We start from the raw sequence: 8,622 nt of genomic DNA, 5'->3' as shown, positions 1-8,622 counted from the left end.
GCAGCCACATAGTATATAAATAAGATACATTTTTGTTACTAGTTAAGATACTTAAATTAATTTGAAAGATTTACTGTAACTCCCGAGTTTAGTGTCACTATAAGCATTCAAGATTTATTACATGTTTGGGGAAAATAGGGCACATATATCAAAATATATTCTAGGATATACACATTCTTAATTTCTGGCTTTCTTGAGAAATGTGTTTGTCGCGGTGAGACAATGGAAGCTCAAGACTGCTAGCTACAACCATTACATTTCTGAAGATACAGGGAATAAACAAGAAAACTTGTAAATATCATGCATGTCTGTAGTGTTTTATCACTCATGTTGCACTGTTTCAAATAACAGTCTATTACCTAAGGCAGCTATTTATGTTCAACTTAACTGCATGCAGGATATTTTCAGAAATGGAAGAGTACATTAAAGACATTTGATAACTAGAGATATTAATTTCACCATCGTTAAATAATTGGTTCAAAGATTATCAGGTCAAACTATGCATATATTTCTGAATAGTTGTAACCGGAGACTGGAGGAATGAACTTCAGGTCATATCACATAACCTTGGCAACATATGGGTTTTTTTCAGGACCAAGGCAAACAGTAAATGCAATACCGCAACACCAGGACAACCCAGCAAAGAACTATAGATTAATTGGAGAACAGGTGTTTTTTAAGTGAGTCATAAGAATATGAGCATTCATAAATGAATCTGTAAAAAAAGGTACATCATCTACATAAGTCTTGAGCAGCAAAAATATTACTCCCACCATAGTGTGCCCCCATGAGGGTAGAGACAATGGGGTTGATTTATTTCCTTAGCTGTTCATCAATCTATAAGTAAAATTAAAACGGTGTTGAGTTTAGACCTGTAATTTGACCCTCCATTAACCTGTCAACCAAGTTGGAGTTTATCAAATATTAATTAGCCCTAAAGCAGAACTCCAGTCAAAAATGACAAGATAAAAATGAATAGTCAAATAAAAAGATAAAATAACAAAAACAGCTTTTGCTGCAATATTTACATTCAGTCCAGAGATTCACAAGTAGTACTTTTTTCTGCCACTAGATAAGCCTAGGTAGTCCTGGACCCACACCAGTCTGTGATTAGACAGTAAAAGACAGTAAAAGTAGATGCAGCACTGTGATAAGCTCATCTCTCTGTCTCTCTCCTTTCTCTCTCTATAAGCATGCTTCTTGTCAACACATGAACCAATTGGCTTCCCGTACTGCTTCTTTCTCTCACATCCCAGCTCTGTTCTACCGACACTGGAAGAGGCTGAATAAAGGTCAAATTCAGCTACTTCAACTGCTTGCATTTAAAGAATACGCTGAATAATGTATTAATGATTACAAAGCGGTATTCATTTGTTTATTCTATTTCTTGTATGTCTGCCTAGAGTTCACCTTTATCTCTTGTGCGCTTTACCTTGGTCATAAAGTTCTTGTAAGAAAACTGTATTAAATTAGAGGGCATCCATAACATAAGGAATGTCCTTCAGGTGAAACTGCAGTGATATATATTAGTTGTCCAGAAGTTCAGTTGCTGTTCTGTTCACTCCCATAGGGAAGATGTATGATGTACAGCCATAGCCAAAACATTAGCACACCTCTACTTTATCCCAAAGTATCTTAATGTGCCATGAAATAGGAGAAAATGGACACATATATATGGCATCCACTATACTTTATTTCATAGTTAGTTCATAGAGGAGAACCAGTACTTTAAAGAAAAGACCACCATCCCTATTTTAAGACAGCTATACCCGGTTTTATTCCTAAAAGTGAAAAAAATAAGGTCACAGTGCATATTCATGAGCATAATTAAAATTGACAAGATTGGGGAAAATTTTACCTGGTCTAATGCATTTCCATTTCTGCAGCAACATGCAGATAGGCGAGTCATAATTTGGCATAAACAAATCTGGAGGAAATGTGTGATGCTATTGGGTCAGTATGAAGCAGATTATCTGGGGAACTGCTCCAGCATTTTGTTTAGCAAGTTTATGCTGTGAACAGTTCAGGCTCTTCTGGAAAACTGGGTCTTATGAAGGCATTTAGATAGGCAGAACATAGGATGGGCTTATTGAACAAACCAGCAGAGGAAACCATAAATGACTGAAAAAAAATGCTCTTCAATTCAGTACAAACAATAGGAGATAAACTATTTAGAGAGTACTCTGATAAAATGATTTTTTTGTTTAGGAACTCAGAACAGGGAGGATATAATTGTTCCTAGTCACAAACATATTGCAAAAGCAGTTTCTGTGGAATAATTTTTCTGCTATATTTGTATCTATCTATATTAGATAAAATCATTTTCTGTAAAGCCAAATCATTTCCCGTAAAAAGCTTTGCAAATTTTATACAAGGTTATGATTTAAAAAGACAGTCTATCCAAAATTGTATTCAGTATACCTGCTAGACAGGTAAATGACCCAACAATTTATTTTTTTCCCCAGACATCATGTAGGCAGGAGGATGAAAGTGCCAGTTTAAGTTGGTGCAAGGTACGGTAAGGGAAAGGGGATTTACCATTGGAGGAATTAATATCAGGGCTTAAAGGGACGTTTAGATCCCCTCCCAGAATAAGGATCCCCAAGGCAAACTCATGCGGGGAACGGAGGACCTTTCGCAGAAAAGGAACGTGGTTGGAGGTAGGGCTATAAATGTTAGCTAGAGTAAGTGGCTTACCACAAGCATTCCCCTTGAAAAAAAGGAAGCAGCCTTCCGGATCCGCAAGATGATCCTGTATTGAGAAGTCCAAATTCCTAGCCAGGAGGATGGAGACACCTTTCGTCTTAGAGGAGGCAGACGTTGCGTGGAAGACTTGAGGATACCAGTAGTTATGGAGCTTAGAAACAGAGTCCGCGCAGAAGTGGGTTTCTTGAAGAAAGCCAACCTGTGCTCTATGCCCGCGGAGGTCCTGCAATAAGCGTGATCTTTTTCAGGAATGTTGAGGCCCTTGGTGTTGAGAGACAGGAGCTTCCAGGTAGTGGAAGAGGGAGTAGCAGGGTTAGTAGAGACCAGCATGGCCAGGGTCAAAGGGTCACCACCGAGCCAAGAGTAGTAGTATCTCAGGGGTGAACCAGGGGAGAAGGAGAGCAGAAAAGGAGAGGACAGAAGGAAGGGAAAGTTGGAGAGTGAGGAGGAGAAGGGAGGGGGAGGGGAATGGAGGAGGGAAAGGAGGAGGGAAGGCGAGGATGGAGAAGGGAAGTAGAGAAGAAGAGCGGATAGAGGAGGAAAAGAACTCTGGAGGTGGTAGGGCCAGAAATAGGTCCCAACCACTGTGTACAACCAGAGCTGGTCCAACTGCCATAGGTATGAGCAGTTGTGGTGGGGAAGAGACTGGAGAGAAGGTAGAGGTACAATACAATAACGGCAAGTATGAGGACAAGGAGGCAGAAGTGAGAAGCGGAGGGAGACCAGGAAAGGAAGCAAAAAGGGCAAGCGGAGCGAGTGAGTGGGAAATGTCTAAAATAAAGGGTAGAGGTACTACCGGAAACAGACAGAAGAGGAAGGCTGAGGAACAAGTAAGACATGTAAGGCTCAACACCAACCGAAGTCAGGAGTTGAAATTGAGGACGTCAAGACAGGGTGATCCAGACGGGCATCAAAGAGCACTCCTGTGGGCACTCCCGCCCTGAGGTTAGTCTATAATACAAAACATGGGGTATCAGAAGTATTACAAAATATCTTACAATCATTCAAGATATAGCGGATCAGGGAGCGCACCCCCCGGATGAGGAAGTGGAAGGCCGCAAGTTGAAGGCTTCCCTGGGTACCCGGGCAACACTGGTTGCGGAGATCAGCACAGTAACTGAGGGGGAGGGGGGCGTCCCCGCATCCCCCTTCTCAAGGCTCAGGTATTAGACTCCAGCTGCGGGTCACACAAAAAGGGGGGGGCAAAGGGTAGTATAAAGCAGGAAACGATCTTGTATCTGTGGGCATAGGCACATGAAATCCGCTGCATAAGTATCATATAACAAGTCAGTGAAATTGTACATGACATGCATATATATAATTCAAACTTGCCTTAACCTGTCAAGAGAGTTAACTTTCGCTGTGAAAAAGACCTAAAACATGTCTTAATAGTGAGAACAAAAAAACATAAATTATAACTAAAAGCAAGATTTATTTTTTGTATTTGGATAGAGTTGTGAGGGATTAGAATCACTGTCAGTTCTTAATTTCTGTCTGTGTCCTCGTTACTGTGATTCCTTCTCTCTAATTGTTCTAATCACTAATATCACCAGGAATGAAAGTGAGGATAAATTTAACAATTTTGAGATGCCATCAGAATAAAAATTGAGAGGAAATCTTGCATATGGACATTTGTAACCATGACTATTATCCAGTCATTGTAATATTATTTTCTTAATTCCTGTTAAAACCAAACTCTGGAAAACATTTACACACTGCACTGAATGTGTAAATTAGCATTAAAAAGCAGTGTGGTAAGTGTGGAGGGCTGCTGCAAAGTATAAACATCTTACCTTGCAGCAAGCCAGTTCCTACTCATAACATGAGTCTGCTGGGCACTTCAGAGAGGGAGGAATGAGACTTAAGCAGTGAAGTACATTGGAGAAGAAGAGGGGTCAGGGATGTGACATCATCTCTCATCCTCTAATCACAGAATGCTTTCTATTCTATGAGAAAAATACAAGGCATTTTGTGAATGGTCTAGTAGTAAGGATGGGTCGGTATGCACAACAATATACTTTAAGCTGCTAAAACAGCTAAATAAAAAGGAACAATGACAATCATAAACTAATTAGTGACCTTTTTGCACTTGCACATTCTGTCCACGTTTAAATTTAAGGGTACTGTTACATAATAACCAAAATGTTATTGCTAATCTGTTCACCTGGACATTGTGTGTGGTCAAGGCATAAAGGGCAGAACAGTTTCTATTATTTACCAAGTGGGTTTTTGTTAGGCACATTTTTTTTATGATAGCTGGTGTAGAGCCCCACAGGCCTGAGGTGGACCCCCCAAGGGCAGAGAAGGCTGGCATTTCACTGTCAAGGGCAGATCCTTAGCCAGTGAAGGGATTTGTGATCAAGAAGTTTACTTGAAGTACTTTACTTACTATTGTAGAACTTTTACTGGGAGAGAGGGTATAGGGCTTAGGACATCCATGGCACAAATAGAACAAACTCCAGACTCCCCAGTCCCTTTCAGTCTTCCACAGTGCAGAATCAATAGGAGAATAGGCTGACACTGGGCAATAGAGCAACATCTGAACAGGGATAGGCATTAGATCTTCCACAAAAGAGACACCAAACTTGCTTCTGAGGTCCAAACAAGTACCAGGCACCTCCAGTAACTATTCAGCTTCTCTGGTTCTCTTCCTCAATCTCCTCAATCAGTTCCTGATCCCTCCTGGGTTCCTGACCCCTGCCATGGATGTGAGGCTTCCTCCAGGCTTGAGGCCTAGTCAGTATTGCCATCTCTGAGCATCCTGCCCCCAGGCTAAGCCCGGGGGCAGGCTGGAACTGAGCACATGGCAATTCCACAGAGTATAAATGCACTCCCCCAGCATGCACCACTGGCCATAAAACTACCAGTGATTGGCTGGTAAGGTATAGACTAGGGTTGCACAGATACCAAGTACAGTACTCGGTACAAGTACGAGTACATGTACCGATACTTTTGAGCTCCAAGACTACACTAGAGAAAGATTAAAAAGTTAGGAGGCAGCTGTCATTTGTAAGGAGCACACAGAGCTCCTGGGATTTGTACATCTCTGTTTTAATGTATGATTTTGTTTTTATACATATAAATAAATTGATGCACAGATACCAGTTTTGCGAGTACAAGTACTGGTACTTGCCGAGTACTTACAAGTACGAGTACTGATACATTTTTGTTTATTGTCATATGACAGTTTTTCTAAAACAATACAGACTAATGATTTCAGGACAGTGGTGGAGGGCCAGAGCCAGGTCCCAACTGCAACAGCTCTAACCCCGGTAGTTCTCATGAAAATGCCAAGTATCTGCACTGGTACTTGAAAAGTATCTGTGCATCCCTAGTATAGACACTCAAGATGATCCCCCATTGGCTGCCCCACACCGCAGCAGGGTCACACCTCAATCAGACAGGTACAATCAATGACGGAACACCTGGAATTAACCAGATAATAGCCAACTATAAATCAGCTAGACTGATTACAGTACTAGCACAGCTACATTTCTAGTAGCCACTCCACAGAAGGTGGTAGGGGCTACACTGGTTATTGCATCTGTAAAGTCTGCAAGAAGGTAGTTTTAGGTTTTAGGCCCATGTTTAAGTATATAAAAAGAAACTAATAAAGTAAAACCAGAAAAACCCATGTGGATAAGTCATCTACAATAAGTTTACATTTTATTAGTACAATGATGCATGGACCTGCAGGAAAAATATTGCTTCTATTACTATGTGAAACAGAAAATCACATTTGTGCATGGATTGCAACTGCCACATCTCTTAAAAATCAAAATGTATGTAAAAGGCATATGCTGCATAGTTGGACTGTAATTAGCTTAAATTCACACTGCATTCCTGCAGTTCTTCATTGTAAATGGCACTGTATATACGTGGACTGTCATTCTGATCTAAAAACTGCAAAGAAAGATTTAATTGTACCCCCTTTAAGATTTAATTGTACACTCTTGTACCCCCCAGTATGTCCATTTGGTGACATAACTAGAGAGTAAGTATCAAAGTGAAAATCCTGATACCCACATATTTTTCTGCTTAACTGATAAATAGTAAACTAAATGGGAATGCCTCCCTGAGAAGACTAGAGCATTTTCTGGTTTATAGAGCATGGCTAAAGCAGTGGGTGTGGGGTTAGCTGGTCTCGTCTATGGCAGATTGAACACAATAGGATGTAGCAAATGAAGTGTTATGCCAACTAAAATAGTCCAGATACATCTTTATTCCCCTGGAGTCAGGGGACAATCAAGTAGAGTAGCCAAATTATTTTGGTGATCCAAAAACACCCTCTTCATCAGGGCTTATTGAGAGAAATCATGTATTCATGTATAATTGAGAGAAATCATGTATGCGATGGAAACCTTCTGGCTTGACAGCAGCTGATTTGGCAGCAAGGCTGCTTCTATAAGCATGGGGGGAACACAAGTAGTGACAGGTAGCGACACAGGGACACTTGTTGCAGCCTTGTGGATGTGATCGGCAGCCATTTGGCTGCCACATCATATCCACAGAGCCTGGAAGGAAAGAAGGAGCTCATCTTTGCCTAGATGACGAATGAGGAATTGGGAGAAAAAGCCTTCAGAAAAAAGGTACTTGCTCCCCACCCAAAAACAAATCTTGTAAATTTGTATCAGGGAAAGGGGAGGATTAGAATGAAGCCATGTTGAGGTGAAGATCCTCTTTAACTGCTTAAATGTATTATTTTCCCAACACAACTAATCCAAACAATTTTACTATCAACAAAAACTTTTCCAGTATGCAGATTGCTGGAAAAGCTAATGCACAGCCAAGGCTAAATTAAACCTACAGAGAATGTAAACTTGTAAATCACAAAAACGCCAAGTCAGCATGTGGTGTTGTTAAGACTCGACATCTATCATTATATGAATATTAGGAAATCTCACTGAGCTCGTCTAATTGAGATAAAAATTCTATCATTTCATCCTAAGAAAACCCTGTGTATCTGCAGAAGCTGTTGACAGACATGTAACTACTTTACATGAAATGAGTGGTAACCAAGTCAATAATCCAGAAAGCTGACAAAATAACAGTCAGCTGCATTCCCAGAATGAATTAGCTTTCTGACATGCTCTGCGGGTTTTGTTTGGATAACACAGAACACGCATATAGTTACAGCTGGAGTGAAAGTCATTTTTTACAGGAAACTTGAGCAAACTAGGCCTTTTTTTCTTCTTCTGGTGTTATACATATTTTTATTATATTATTATACAGGATTTATATAGCGCCAACAGTTTGTGCAGCGCTTTGCAATATAGGGAAGACATTACAATCACAATACAAATCAAGACAAGATGGTAAGGAGGACCCTGCACCTGAGGGCTTACAATCTAAAAGGGAGGGGAACATACAACTTTCCTTTCATTAAATGTCATAAATCAGCTTACCAACATATCATGAATAATTTCATAATTTCCTCTAATTTCTGACTTATTTTAGGGTATGTGCACACTATGGAGTTGATTTACTATAGGAATAGAGAGTGTTCATTTAGCAAAGTGAATATTTGCTGAGCTTGGTAAATACAGTGAAGCTGCGTTCACTTCAGTCATCAAATCCAAGTTAAAATCAAGCATTGTTTTTTTGTTACTTCTATTGTAATAGTGTGGCTGCACGCTTCACGTTATTTACTATGCTCAGTAAATGTTCACTATGCAATAGTGAGCAAATAGTCTCTACTCCATCAATCATTATGTAGTTCAGTGCAGATTGTGAGCTTTTTCTGCATGCCATTGCAAAGGACATTTATGACACACAAAACCAAAATAACAGTTCTGACCTATTTCTAGCGTTACCTTTAGTTTCAGGGCTGGCAATCTTGATGCAGTACTATCATCACACAAAAAGTGAGAATTAAAACCAAACCCTCTATGACAGTTGTCATGGGAAGTGTCCCCA

This window comes from Nanorana parkeri, unplaced genomic scaffold (assembly GCF_000935625.1).
Source record: "Nanorana parkeri isolate BGI_ZX_2015 unplaced genomic scaffold, ASM93562v1 scaffold391, whole genome shotgun sequence".
Taxonomy (NCBI): Eukaryota; Metazoa; Chordata; class Amphibia; order Anura; family Dicroglossidae; genus Nanorana; species Nanorana parkeri.
Note: the sequence above shows the minus strand (reverse complement) of the source record.